The sequence below is a fragment of the Phascolarctos cinereus genome, unplaced genomic scaffold (genome assembly GCF_003287225.1).
Source record: "Phascolarctos cinereus isolate Bilbo 61053 unplaced genomic scaffold, phaCin_HiC Scaffold_3;HRSCAF=262, whole genome shotgun sequence".
NCBI lineage: Eukaryota > Metazoa > Chordata > Mammalia > Diprotodontia > Phascolarctidae > Phascolarctos > Phascolarctos cinereus.
In genome coordinates this window covers 248,644,482-248,658,296 of record NW_027555736.1, presented here as the reverse complement: position 1 = coordinate 248,658,296, position 13,815 = coordinate 248,644,482, and the positions used below count along the sequence as shown (strand labels likewise).

General features: G+C 44.1%; 1 protein-coding gene across 7 annotated transcripts in view; it reads left to right on the top strand.

Annotated features, from left to right (window-relative positions):
* The first annotated feature begins 4,229 nt into the window (after positions 1-4,229).
* The window catches only part of TMEM229B (transmembrane protein 229B), a 59,601-nt gene continuing 50,015 nt past the window's right edge, over positions 4,230-13,815 (top strand). For 4 of the 7 annotated variants that reach the window (XM_021004739.2, XM_078151546.1, XM_078151542.1 and 1 more), the window contains exon 1: positions 4,566-4,653. The gene's annotated coding sequence lies outside the window, so the exon portion shown is untranslated. Of the gene's footprint in view, positions 4,321-4,562; positions 4,654-13,815 lie in introns of those variants that run through there. The other 3 variants (XM_021004743.2, XM_078151543.1, XM_021004740.2) reach the window with 3 other exon arrangements.

The window sequence follows — 13,815 nt, the reverse complement described above, 5'->3', positions numbered from 1 at the left end:
GGCTCTGTAGTGTTTCTGGGACTTTGCACCAGAGCTAAGATGACTGCTGCAACCAATACAATGTTGTGAAGAGCAAAATAGATGAAGCCTTTAAGATTTTAAAGTACTATATAAATGCCCCGCAGGAGTATCCAGAGGACCTCACCATAGACAGCCACCTTTTTCATCTGGTACTCTGTGGGATCTCCTCCATCACACTGGTAAATGGACAACAAGCAAGTTTTTGCAAGCAATATTCAACAACAGATTGCATCTTTGCCATTTAGCAATCAAAGAAAAGACACAGAGAATGTAATATCCCATTGTGGTTATTGTTTCTTGATTATAAAAAAGCATTTACTTTGATCGAGTGAAATGCTGCCTTAAAGGCTTTTTAAAAAATCAAGGTTATTTATCATCATCCACATATCAAAACCATTCAACATCCCTTCCTGTACACAATGCCAGAAATAACTCTGTTCAGTGACCTTGCAGGGCATAAAGCAGGGAGATGCATGCTCCCCAAAGGTATTTGCCATTGTGATAGAGGAGATCTAGCAGAGTCCAAGACGAAAAGGGTGACTATGATGAGGGCTTCTGGATACTCCTGCGGGGCATTTACATAGAACTCTAAAATCTTAAAGGCTTCATCTCCTTTGGTCTTCACAGCACAGTGAAGCTTAGGAATGGCAAATATTATCATCCCCACTTTACAGATGAGGAAACTAAGGTTTAGAGGGACTAAACGAACAGTCCAAAGTCTCATAACTAGTTCACGGTGCATGTGCCATTAGTGTTTTCTCTATATCATGCTGCCTCATGGAGAATTGGGTCTACCTGAGATCTCCTAAAAGTGATCTAGAAAAATGAGTTCCCACCCTGACATTTGTCACCCTGGATCAGCAAGTATGAGAGTGACATACCTGATGATTCACAAAGATTTTTCTACCAGGATTGTCCTGTGAAAGTATCCTCTCTTTCAAGTTCCCTAGGGAGGATGTCTATCTCGTATGGCCATCTCTGAATACTTGTAGGGAGGGTTGAAATTCAGTCAAGAAGCCAGAAAAAGCAACCGCCAGGCCAGCTTCACAGCTAGGTCTTGGGAGCCTTGTGCAATTCACCTTTTTTTCTTCACCTTGCCCCAGTTTCTGCTCAGACCACAAAGGATTAGTTTGCCCAGAGACATACTGAACATGGAGGTGGGATGAAAATTTTCTGTTTGGGACCTTTCACTCATCTGCAGATAAGTCTTCACCTCTGATATTGATCTTTAAGGTAAGAAGAAACCAGTGACCTGAGAACAACTGAGGGAGAATCACCAAATCAGGCAATTAAAAGGGAATAAATGGATTCCCAAGAAGTCAAGAATTTAGAGAAGTAGTAAGGCTTTCTGGCCATAGAAGGGACAGGCTCTGACTGGATGAACTTATTATTAGGTACCCTCCCCTGGAGTCTCTTTGTCCTATTTGATTTTTTGGCTTAGGCAATGGGGTTAAGTGACTTGCCCAGGGTCACACAGACAGTAAGTGTCATGTCTGAGAGCAGATTTGAACTCAGGTCCTCCTGACTCCAGGGCCGGTGCTGTATCCACTGCACCACCTAGCTGCCCCTCTTTGTCCTATTTCTAAAGAAGTGAAGAGACAGTGGAGCCTCCTCTCTCCATCTTCCATTAAATGAACACAGTATCTCTGAAGCAAGGCCTTAGACCACTCAGGCCACCAGGCGCCTAGAACCCAATGTGGCCAATACATTCCAATCCCAAAACAACAGTGCTTCCAAAGATTTCCAAGCACTTTCTAGATCACATTTGACATTATCTTCCATTTGCTTGAATATTTGAAAAGATAGGCAATGTCATTAGGAAAGGTCTTCCCTCCCATGATGAAGATCACAACTCATGCATATATTAATTGAAGTAACAGACAACAAATTCATCACTTGGTAGGTAAGCCAGGTAGAGGCAACTAGGTGGAGCAGTGTATAGAGTGTCAGGCCTGAAGTCAGGAAGACTCATCTTAAGGAGTCCAAATTTGGCCTCACACACTAATTAGCTGTGTGACCCTGGGCAATCACGTAACCCTGTTTGCCTTATAAGGTTCCTCATGTGTAAAATGAGATGGAGAAGAAAATGGCAAGACATTCTAGTATCTTTGCCAAGAAAACCCCAAATGGTGTCATGAAGAGCTGGACGTGACTGAATAATAACAAAAAGGTAGCCAGCCTTCTGGTGATGTCTCCCCCAACTTAACTAGGCTGGGTCTCAGACACCAGATGTCCTGTTTTCTCCAGTTTTGTAGGACAAGACCTATTAAAGCTTGTTAGATAGGGTTGTATGCCGTATGTATTTCATGGGTATTCCATATGACACTTACGATACTGCAGTAGTACAAGCAGCCCACAAAGGTTCGTTATTGCCTTGGAAAAGGTTGCAGAAACACAGGGAAGAAACTTTATTAACTAACCAGTCAGAAAAACTTAATTTGCTCACCAAATAGTGTTATATACCCAAGGCACCAGCCCAATGGTCTCATCAAGGTCTCTCTGACACATGCATAGGAGATCTCTTCCATGGCACACGTGTGAATCTCCCAACCTGCCAAGCAATAAAAAGTCAAATGATTTATAAATAAAATACATAATACATATCATAAAATAAATAAATAAAATAAAAAAATATAAATAAAATAAAAAGTCAGATGACTGGGGAAAAAAAAAGAAACCCTCACTGACTGGATTCTGAATTCTTACATAGGGATATTGTTTGGGATTATTAAAATGACAAAATATAAAGCCCTAGAGCCCTACCCTTTCTTTGGTAAATTTACTAGCTTCGTCTTGACCTTTTATGTTACACAAACAATAAATACTCAGCAGCCATGTAGTTTATTTAGCACAAACATAAAGGGAAACGTTTCAGTATTCCTACCCAAGTTTTCTGCCCAACCACATCTTCCTCCCATCCCTGCAGGTAATGGAAAAGGCATACGGGAATTGAAGCTGTATGTAATCCAAGGCCCAGCTCTGTATCCTAGATTAGAACAGTAAAAGCAAGGAAGAAACCTGGGGCAATGTCAGAAGGTGTTTTAGTCTCCTGACCTTCTCAGGCACTGAGGTTTTCCAAGCCCCTTGTCTCTGCTACCTGGTCTACTTACCTCTCCACGCTGGTCCCTGATTGACTATTCTCTGGACCTAGGTTGCCCCTCACTGTGGTCCCTGTTCTGGGTCTCATTATGATCTCACTTTTTCCATCGCACCTCTAGGGACAAAATGCAGCCCGAAGGCCACAACTGCCATCAGCTGGAAGTTATTGTCTCAAGGGCAGAAGGGCCAAAGCCAGAGCCTATAATGTCTCTGTTTGTTCCAGGTGCTGAACGCAAAGAGTGACAGGAAGTCTTTCTCCAGAGCAAGAGAATATATAGGGGACAGCTCCTTCCATCCCTCCATTCAAAGGGCTTCTTCATTCTGCCATGAGCACACTTTTGGTGCAGTCCCAGTGAGAGGGAGGGGCGCAGAGATCTTTAGCAACACTGACACTCCTGCCTTCAAATTATCAACAGCCTGAGGCAAATAAATAAATCAGAATAATTAAAGAGAACATGACATAGCATGAGCACCTGTTACTCTTGTGACACAGACAGAGCTTTTGGGAATCAGAGGTCATGTTTGCCTCATCATTAAGCACTGGAACATGGCTATATAGGGAAAGATTTTTTTTTTCCATCTAGCAAAGGGAAAACCAAGGCCATAACAGGTACAGACTTTCAGGTTTTTCAGCAAATTGAGCCCCTGTGTGGAAGCTCCAGACGCTCTGACTTTCAGCTATACCCAGATCATCCTCAGAAAGAGTAAACATATTTCACTTGGCAGCTAGATGGCATGTACTTTAAGTAGCCCCAGCCTACAGATAAACCCAAACCTGAAACATCTGTGGATATTGCTACACTCGTGTGTGTGCGTGTGCGTGTGCGTGTGTGTGTGTATGTGTGTGTGCAGAGGGGGGGATCTCAAGCTGGGAAATCCGGAAAATATACAAGGAGAAGAGAGAAGTGGGGCTTCTGCAGGTCTGGAAGCGATGAGTAAGAAGAAAAGAGGGTAAAGGAATCAAGGCTAGTGGACACCTGTACCATACAACCGGGGACATAAATTTGTTTTCCATCCTCATCTGGGGCTCCTTCTCTTCCAATCCCCCAACAATCTCTAGCCCAGGGGCGTAGAAAGAAGAGGAGATCGACCCTGCCAGGCGCTAGCCAGGGCAAGCAGTGAAGGAGTTAAGGCAGGATTGGGGGAAGGCCGACCGGCAGAAAGGAGCATGTGCAGTCTGCAACCGCATCCATACTATGGGTGAGTGCCACTGGTACATTGAAATCTTCAGCCACGGCCGCAATTGCCCTCTCGCTCTGCAGGCATCTTCCTAAGCAGGAGAAGACAATGCGGGTCTGAGTGGCAGAACAGAGAGGCGCAGACCAGTTACGACCAATGCGAGCCAGTGCGCGCCCCGGAGAGGCTGCCGTGGGGGTGGGGAGCAGGCGGAGGAGGCGAGCGCTCCAGCCCCGGGAGGAGGAGGACGCACAGGGGAGCTGAGAGCTCGCTCCTGGGCAGCACCTGCAGCGGACGGCTGGCCCGGCGGGCCCCGTAGCCCCGCGCCAGTGGTCTCGGTCTCTGGTCCCCGCACTGGTAGGTGCGCTTGGAGCCTTTGGAGAGGCCTCCTGCAGCGGGGAGGTGGCCAGTGCCGGGCGGGGAGGGGGAGAAAAGGGGAGGGCGAGGCGGCTGGTGGGCATCGGAGGGGTGACGTGTGTGTATGTGTGTGTGTGTGGATCTGTTGGGGTCTGTGAGTGTATGAATGTGTGTTGGGCGTGCGCGCGCACGCTGTAGGGTGTTTCATCCCTGGTCCTCCTTTGCTTTCGCTTTCGAGTCTGGCTCCCGAGAAGGTTGCATGTTTGGGGTTGATTTTCCTGCGGGGGTTGGGGAGGGAGGGAGAGGTGCAAACTGGCAACTTTCCCTCGCCTGGAACAAAGGGGCGTTGGGGAAAGAGGAGGAAAGGGGAATGGGCTCATCGTTCATTACGGTCTCCTGTAGTAGGTCGTAGGAGGCAAACATCCCCTGGGGTAGCAGGACAGACGCAAGGGATGGCCTTCTGTCCTCTCCAGCCCTCACCGGCTGGGGGGAGCAGCCCAGGTAGAACTGGGGGGGTGGGGAAGGGTGCTAGGATCTTGGGGGGTAAGGGAGGAGCCAAACTTGGGGGCGTGCCAGGGTTTGAAAGGTTCGGGTCCAGAGGTGCTAATGACACAGGGGACGGAAATTGGGATGGGGGGAAACCATAGGGAAAACAGTTCCAACCTCCCCCTTCCCCGGATGGATCAAAAACCTTTGGGTCCTTGCTGCCCCAGAAATGGTGAAAACAGGGATTCTTGGGAGAAAGGAGACAGGGAGCCTTCCAGAATCATCATTACTGTACCAGGAAAAGCAGGTTGTTGGGGGGCGGAGGGGGAGAGGAGGCTGGGGAAGGAGGGTTTACACATAGACACCTCCGTCTGCCAAGGGAGTGCCCTGCACTGCAGCCTGATCCCAGACCCCTTTTGCAGCTAGACATGATTCTCTTCATTCAGCAGGGAGATTTGGGGGTGGGGATGAGAGGCAAGGACTGCACAGACCTTTCTCTGGCAAGGACACTGAGACGCTAGCATCTCTTCTAGGTCTTTCCCTTTTCCTTTCTCTTGTCCTTCCCTACCCCTTTACTTCTCCTCTCTCGACCCCAGTTTTCCTCAGGGACTGTCTGGTTTCACCCCATTCCCCATCTCCAGACCCTTCCCCCAACATAGGCAGGTGTTTGCTGTTTTTTGTCCCCCCTGTCTTTTCTCCTGCTGTTGCTTACATCTGTCTCTTAGGGAGAGGAGTCAGAAAGCGCACAGAGCTTTTTCCGACTGTGTAACCTTGGGCATCTGGTACATCTAGTTCTCCTGAGTTCTTTGTGCTTTAGTTACAAGTTTCCTGCCTTTACTATTCAAAGCAGTCACTGGGAGATTTCATTCTTTCCTTTCCTCTTCACACAAGAGGGAGGAGAAGGCCAGTCCTGAGGGTGGAGTGTGGGATATCTCTTAGGGGAGAGGTTCATTCATTTTACCTGCAATACAAGGACCAAATCCCCAGTCTTCAGTGGAAAGGTTTCTTCTCCAGGAAAATTGTGAATTTAATGGCTGCCTGACTCTGATCCTGTGACAGGGTTATCCTGATTTCTCATTCACCTTCTAAGAAGAAGAGTCTTTTCAGAGCTCGAGTTAGCTTCTGAATGGAAAGCAGGTTTAGCTCTCTGCTTTATAGAAGGGAATTGGGGAAAGGTGAGGTTTCAGGGTGAACTGAGCTGGGTGAGCCTCAGGCTATGAATGAATGCAACTACAAAGTAAATTCTCCAAGTTTGTGGGACACGGAACTCACTTGCCAAACTGACATACCAACTCAGTCAACAGCTCCATCTCTTTAGTGACCTTCAGGGAAGAATGGAAAATGGACCCATTTGGGGTAGTGTTAGGTTCCATGGACCGGTGTGGGCATTAAAGTAGGAATGTTTGTGATTGGATTAGTTGTTTTTTTCTGGTCCCTAGTGGTTGAGTGATGGATTGATTTACAGGACTGGTTTTTGTTACTTCAGGTGGAAGTGGTGGGGATGGGGCTCTTGGGCAAGGAGAATTTAAGGAAAAAGCAGCAAATTGCTAAAAAAAAAATTAGGTTGCTTGATGGGCTTGTAGTAAGGGGAACTAACTTCTGAAGAATTTTAACTTGTAACTGGAGAGAGGTGCTAGGCTACAGAACATCTAAATGAACCCCACTCCTTGGAAAAGAGCCAGGGTTAGCCAGTGCTCAATCCCTCAATAAGGTTGGATATTGGTATTGATATATGAAAGCCCAGGCTGTTTTCTCAGAGTCTTGGGTTAGGATTCAGAGGCCTCCAACCCCTTGCCCCACCCCCTTTAGTATGAGAGACTGGCCAGGACGGCTGAAAGAAAATGCTTTTTCCACTGAGTCTTCTTGTGCCCCAGTTTTAACACCTGTAAAATGGGGAGGAAATGGTGCTCTTTCATCTTCTTTTGTAGATGTGAAATGTGGATTTTTGAGTATCTAGTGCTTTGAGGGCCTTGAATGACAAATGTTAAAGTAAGTTTGAGATTATAATTTTAGTAGTGTTGGTTTTTATATATTTCTTCTACAGCAGAGACTCTTAATCTGGGATCCTTGGACCCTTAAGGGGTCTCTAGATGGATTTCAAGGAGTCTATGAACTTGGGTTGGAAAAAATTCTCTGTTTTCATTGACCTCTAACTGAAATTTAGTATTTTCTAATGCTATATTTAAAAATTATTCTGTTAAAATAAAAACCATATTATTCTGAAAAGGGGGTCCATAGATTTTACCACAGTGCCAAAGGGGTCCATAGCATGAAAAAGGTTAAGAACTCTTGTGCTAAATGCTAAGTAAGGTATTATTTTGCCAGAAAGGACTAAATTAAAGCCTTTGCATTAGGGGAACTTCAGTGCTGGCTTTAAAAGTGCTGTTACTGTCAGAAAAATCCTAACTGCAGCATAAAAATGCCCCCTTTGCCTCTGCCTCCCAGCTCCTTTTTGGACCCAGTCCTCCTGATTCTTATTGGCAGCCCCGGTTTGCAGTCCTGCCAGAACCCTGAGGACTATGGGTTCTGCTGTGCCTCATGCATCAGTGACAAAATTGTCCTCTGAGCTCTGTACCTGTAACAGAGTCAGATGTCATCGGCAGGAAGATCCCATCCTGGACTCCTGCTCCATTAGCCAGGTGGGTAAGGACAGCAAGCAAAACAGCTTGGGTCTTATCAGCACAGCCTGTCAGATCTTGATGTCCTTGAGGTGGGAGGAGGGCAGCAGTGAGTGGAGAGAATCTAACCCTCCCCCCCAGCTGTTTTCATATTTGTATTTTTTCATTATGCCTTCTCTTCCCTTGGCCCCACTGTCCTTTCCTTTCTGTTGTACATAGATAATTTATGCTGTAGGTGCATTTCTTTTAAATAATGGCCAAAGTATGCCGACAAGCACTCGATCCAATACCCTTTATGACATCATCTGGGTACAAGGAATACCTTGCAGAGGAAGATTCTGTCATCTCTTCTAAGCAGAAAGAAATTAGGCCTCCAGCAAAGCACTCTACTGATCCTACTTGGGAGTAAAAAAAAAAATGGAATAAAATAAGACTAAAAATTATTGAAGATAGCTCATGGTTCAGTGCATCACAGTTGAACTGAGAACTTAAACTCAGACTTGCTTCAATTACTTGAACTGTATGACACTGAGGATGACCTCTCTTTGCTTCAGTTTTCTCATCTGTAAAATGGGGATAATAATAGCATCTACTTTCCAAGACCATTATGAGGATCAAATAAGATAACATATAAAAAGAGCTTTGCGAAACTTAAAACATTATGTAAAAAAAAAACCCCAACAAAACCACTATGTAAGTGCCCCCTATTATAATTGTTATTCTTGTCGTTATTTCTGTCATAATGGTTTTGCTATATTTGGAGTTTGGTCCTTTGGCAGGAAATGGAGTCAGAGCAAGGATTAGAGATTTAGCCATGGCTAAGGGGAGGTAAGGAATCAAACAGGATTATAGGATTTAGAGACAGGAGAGATCATTTAGTCCAGAGGCAGCTTGGTAATAGATCACTGGGCTAGGTGTGAGGAAGCCCTGAGTGCAAATGCAGCCTCATATACTTACTAGCTGGGTGACCCTGGGAAGGTCACTTCTGTCTGCCTCACTTTCATCATCTGAAAAATGGGTGTGTAATAATAGCACCCACCTCAACAAGGTTGTTGTGTATAGATCAAATAATATAATATTTGTAAAGCACTTAGTATACTGCCTGGCACATAGTAGGCACTATATAAATGCTAACTTCCTACTTTCCTTATGAAGTTCTTAACCTGGGATCCATGAACTTGTTTTTAAAAATATTTTGATAACTGTCTTTCAATATAGTTGGTTTTCCTTTGTAATCTTGTATTTTATTTTGCACATTTAAGAAACATTATTATTAGACTGCCCAGAGGGTCCATGACACAAAAAAAGGTTAAAAGCCCCTGATCTAGTACAACTTCTTTCTTTTACAAATAAGGAAAAGGAAGTGACTTGTGTAAGGTCATACAGGCAATAAGGAGCTAAGCGAGCATTCAAAGCTAGGCTATTTGATGCCTACCCTTGCGGTCTCTCTACTCTTCCACGTTGTATTTCTCTCCTCACTAATGGTCCTCTTTTGAGTTGTCAATCCCAATTTTCTGCTACATGTCCCCGCTGTAATCTTTTACCTCTGAGTGTAGATTTTGGGGACTGGCTTTTTTCTAGAGCTCAGTAGAGATAAGAGAGAGTTACGCATCATAGGAAGTCCATTGGTCTGATCTCTAAATTGTGAAACATTCCATTAATAATAACAATAATAATAGTGAAATTTCTATAGCACTTAATAACAATAATGATGATGATGATGATGATAGTAATAATAGCTAACATTTACATAGTGCCAGGCACCGTGCTGAGTACTTTACAATTGTTATCTCATTTCATCCTCACTGCAATCCCGGGAGTGGGTGCTATTATTATCCCCATTTTACAGAAGAGGAAACTGAGTCAAAGTGGGTGAAATCAGTTGCCCAGGGTCACACAGCTAGTACATGTCAGAGGCTGGATTCAAACTCAGGTCTTCCTGACTCCAGGCCCGATGCTGTATCTACTGTACCGTATTAGAATATAAACTCTTTAAGGTCAGGGACAATTTTAAAATTATTTTTCAACTCTGTATCTCCATTGCCTAGCATAGTGCAAAAGAGGCAGTTTCATATAGAGTCTGCCTTGGAATCTAGAGGCAGTGAGGCAGCACAGTGGATAGAGCACCAAGTCAGAAAGACCTGAGTTGGAATCTGGCCTCAGACATGAACTAACTGTGTGACCCTGGGCAAGTCACTTTACCCACTTTGCCTCAGTTTCCTCATCTGTAAAATGAACTGGAGAAGGAAATGGCAAGCCGCTCCAGTGCCTTTGCCAAGAAGACCCCAAATGGGGTCACAAAGAGTCAGGCACGACTGAAATGACCGAAGAACAGTAACTACCACCACCTGGATTCAGGACGACCTGATTACAAGTCCTGCTTCTAACAAATACTGGCTCTGTGGGTCTGGTCAGGTTACTCAACCTCTCAGGACCCCAGAGAACTTTCTAAGATTCTAAGATGTTGTAGAACAGAGAGTGAACTAAATTGATTGAGGTAGTTTCCTCATGAGAAGCTTCTTATACCAATGAAAGCACAGTGTAAAGTGGTGTTTAAAAAAAAAAAATCCCCAGGGATTAACACAGTGCCTGGAACATAGTAGACACTTAAATGCTTCTGAATGGATGAATATTTTACATATATTAGTAACTGATAAGCCAACTAGCGCAAGGGCATAACAGCTCCCTGTCAGGGAGGGATCTGAAGTAGGGAGGGAGGTAGCCCATGGGAATAACAAATTTGAATTCTAGGCCCTGAACTTGAAGAAACTCCTTCCTTCCAGATGTGGCTTGAGCCACCACCCTCTATATCAGGGGTTCTTAACTTTGTGTAATAGCTTCCTTTGGCAATCTGGTGAAGGCCACGGACTCCTTCTCAGAATAATGCTTTTTAAATGCATAAAATAAAATAAGCAGGATTACAAAGGAAACTGGTCCTATCTGCTCAGCTGGGTGTCACAGTCTGAGTAGCATTGGGCATGGTTTCCAGAAGGCTCAAATTAAAATCCTGCCACAGGCGAATGTGAGCATCATGACCCATTATGACCCATTTAATCTCTTTTGGCATTAGTTTCCCCATGTGTGAAGTGGGGATAATAACAGCACCTATGTCAAAGCATTGTTGTGAGAATCAGATGAGATCTTTTATGTGATAAGGCTTTGCAAACCTTAAAGCTCTATATAAATGCTAACTGTTATTATTATCATTGAAATAAAGACAATATTTTTTCCCATCCTAGTTCCCCAGACCCTCTCAAGGTTAAGAAGGTGAATCTTTCTGACTCTAGGCGGTCTGACGTTCTATCTGTTGCACCACCTAGCTGATGACTTGGCACGCAGTAGGGACTTAATAAGGGCATGTCGATTGATGATTTGGGGAGATGGCATTAGAGGCAGGGTACAGAAGGAGGTAGCATGCCATTGGGTGCTGAGAAGTATCTACAGCTTATCCACACGTAGATCACCTTGCCAAAATAGTTGTTCTCCTGCCTTCTGTATAGGTTTGCCTATTGTCCTTTTGTACCATTTTTCCTCCTCATGGGGAGCACATTTAATTTCATGTCTAAACAATTTAGGTGTGCAGTAGATAGAGCGCTGGGCCTGGAGTCAGGAAGACCTGACTTCGATGTCATCTCAGATACTAGCTGTGTGACTTTGAGCAAGTCATTTAACCCTGTTTGCCTCAGTTTCCTCATCTGTAACATGAGCTGGAGAAGGAAAAGGCAAACCACTCCAGTATCTTTGCCAAGAAAACCTCACATGAGGTCACAAAGAGTTGGACATGACTGAAAAATGACTAAACAACAAAAAATTTTATAGAGGCCCACTCAGTGTGAACCCCAGTTAGGAAAAACTGCTGACTGTGCCCTGTGAAGCTCAAACTAACCCTCCCTATCAGTTCTTATTTTTCAACGGCTCCTTCACTCCCCCACTAAGACCACAGGCATGTATCTTTCCCTTTGTTTTCTCGATGGTGATTTTGTTACCATTTTAGGACTGCTATCTCTCAGCTTTCTTGGTATTGCAGAAGGGGTAGCGTCTCTGAGATTAACCATCTGGAAGAGGAGGGCTTGGCCTCTCTAGTCTCTGTTTCTTCCCAACCAACTAGAAGAGAAAGAAAGGAAGAAAGAAAGAGTAAAAGAAAGGAAGGAAGGAAGGGAGGGAGAAAGATAGAGAGAGAAAGGAAGAAAAAGAAAGAATGAAAGGAAAAATTGGCACACACACAAACGAACACACTCTCTCTCTCTCTCTCTCTGTCTGTCTCTGTCTCTCTCTCTCTCTCACTCATTCACTCCCAGAGCTTTCAATCATGAATTTAATGTAGATGCTCTGAGAGAGATACCAGGGGATTAATCAGAGAAAACACATGCTGCTCTCTCCTTTCTCCTCAAACTCAGTAGTTTATATGGAGATAAGCTATTTAACTATTCACATTTGGCCTTGAAAATTTTCTAGCAGGTTCATTCATTCATTGTTTTCCTTCTTTGTATGAATGACCCAACTATCACATGAGTTTCTAAAATGGACAGCTTCTAGTCAGAAAGGTCACTTGACCTGAGTTTCAGTAAGGCCTTGGAAGCCCAGCCCTAAGGAGTCTAAGGCTAGTATCCAAAAAAGGAGTTTGGAGGCCAACAGAGAGGGGATTCTTCACTCAGCTTTCTAAGCAGTGATTCATTCTTCAACATAAACAGTGCTTCCCAAGACTCAATCATTTCTGATATGTAACTTGTGTACTTAGTGGAGGCTAAACTTTGAAGCGGCCAGGAACCCACCTCAAAAATAACAACCACTAGCCCTTGGAAAATCTGTAAGGGCTTTTTTTTTTTTTTTAGATTGCTGACAGCTCTTGTCTCCTTTCTCACAGCTGTCCCTGGTCAACCTTCATGCCTTGTCCCTGCCTTCTCTTCTTACCAGAAAGAAATTCCAGAGTTAGGAGGTGATGAGACAGGGACCTAATAATGGATGAGTTAAAATTTCCCCTATCTCATTCTTAAAAACATATGTGAATGGACACTACATATACTGTTCGACTTGATTAATGTTGGTTAATTTTGCAGACCTGCTTTTCCCACCCCTCTCTTTTTCATTCTTTGCTATAAGGGATGGCTCTTATTGATTAACCATTTGGAAGAAGAGGGCTTGGCCTCTCTCCTGTTTCTTCTCAACTAACTTGAAATGTAAGATTAAAAGAAAAAAGAAAGCAAGAAGGAAAGAAAGAGAGGAAGGAAAGAAAGAAGAAGGAAGGATGAGAAGAAAAAAGGGTGGGTGAAGGGTTAAATCATTAGGAAATATTAGAATTGTGAAAACAAAATCTGACCAAAAATTTTAAAACCACAAATGTGCATAAGAAATACCGCACTAGCTGAGCACCTGCACCAATAACACCTGTGGTGTTAGCAATTTAAAAAATACCAGAGTCTTCCTCACGTCCTGTAGTTTCTGTTACTCACTAAGTGTTAAACAATCAGCCTTGACACTAGATATGATAAAGACGTATGTGTTTCTAGGTCACTGAGTGTGTATGTTTAAAATGTGTGAGAGCTGTTGGCTGGCAAAGGGATTAAGAATCAGGAAATCCAGGTTGTTTTCTGATCTCTATCCCTCTGTATTACCCTCTGTATTGTCCTTTTGTACCATTTTTCCTCCTCACGGGGAGCACATTCAATTTCATCTGTCTAAAAAATTTAGGTGTACAGTGGGTAGAGCGCTGGGCCTGGAGTCAGGAAGACCTGAGTTCAAACGTGATCTCAGATACTAGCTGTGTGACTTTGAGCAAGTCATTTAACCCTGTTTGCCTCAGTTTCCTCATCTGTAACGTGAGCTGGAAAAGGAAAAGGCAAACCACTCCAGTATCTTTGCCAAGAAAACCTCAAATGAGGTCACAAAGAGTTGGACAACTCACTTCAGACCTCTGAGGTTTTAACCTTGATTACTAAATAAGGCTTAAACAATCTCGGACTCACGGGGTTGAGGGTGTTCAGATTAGTGTGTGAGAAGAGGGGAACCATTGTGGCTGGCACGCCATGTGATACGCCTTTGAAGGGTGCTAAGCATGCAA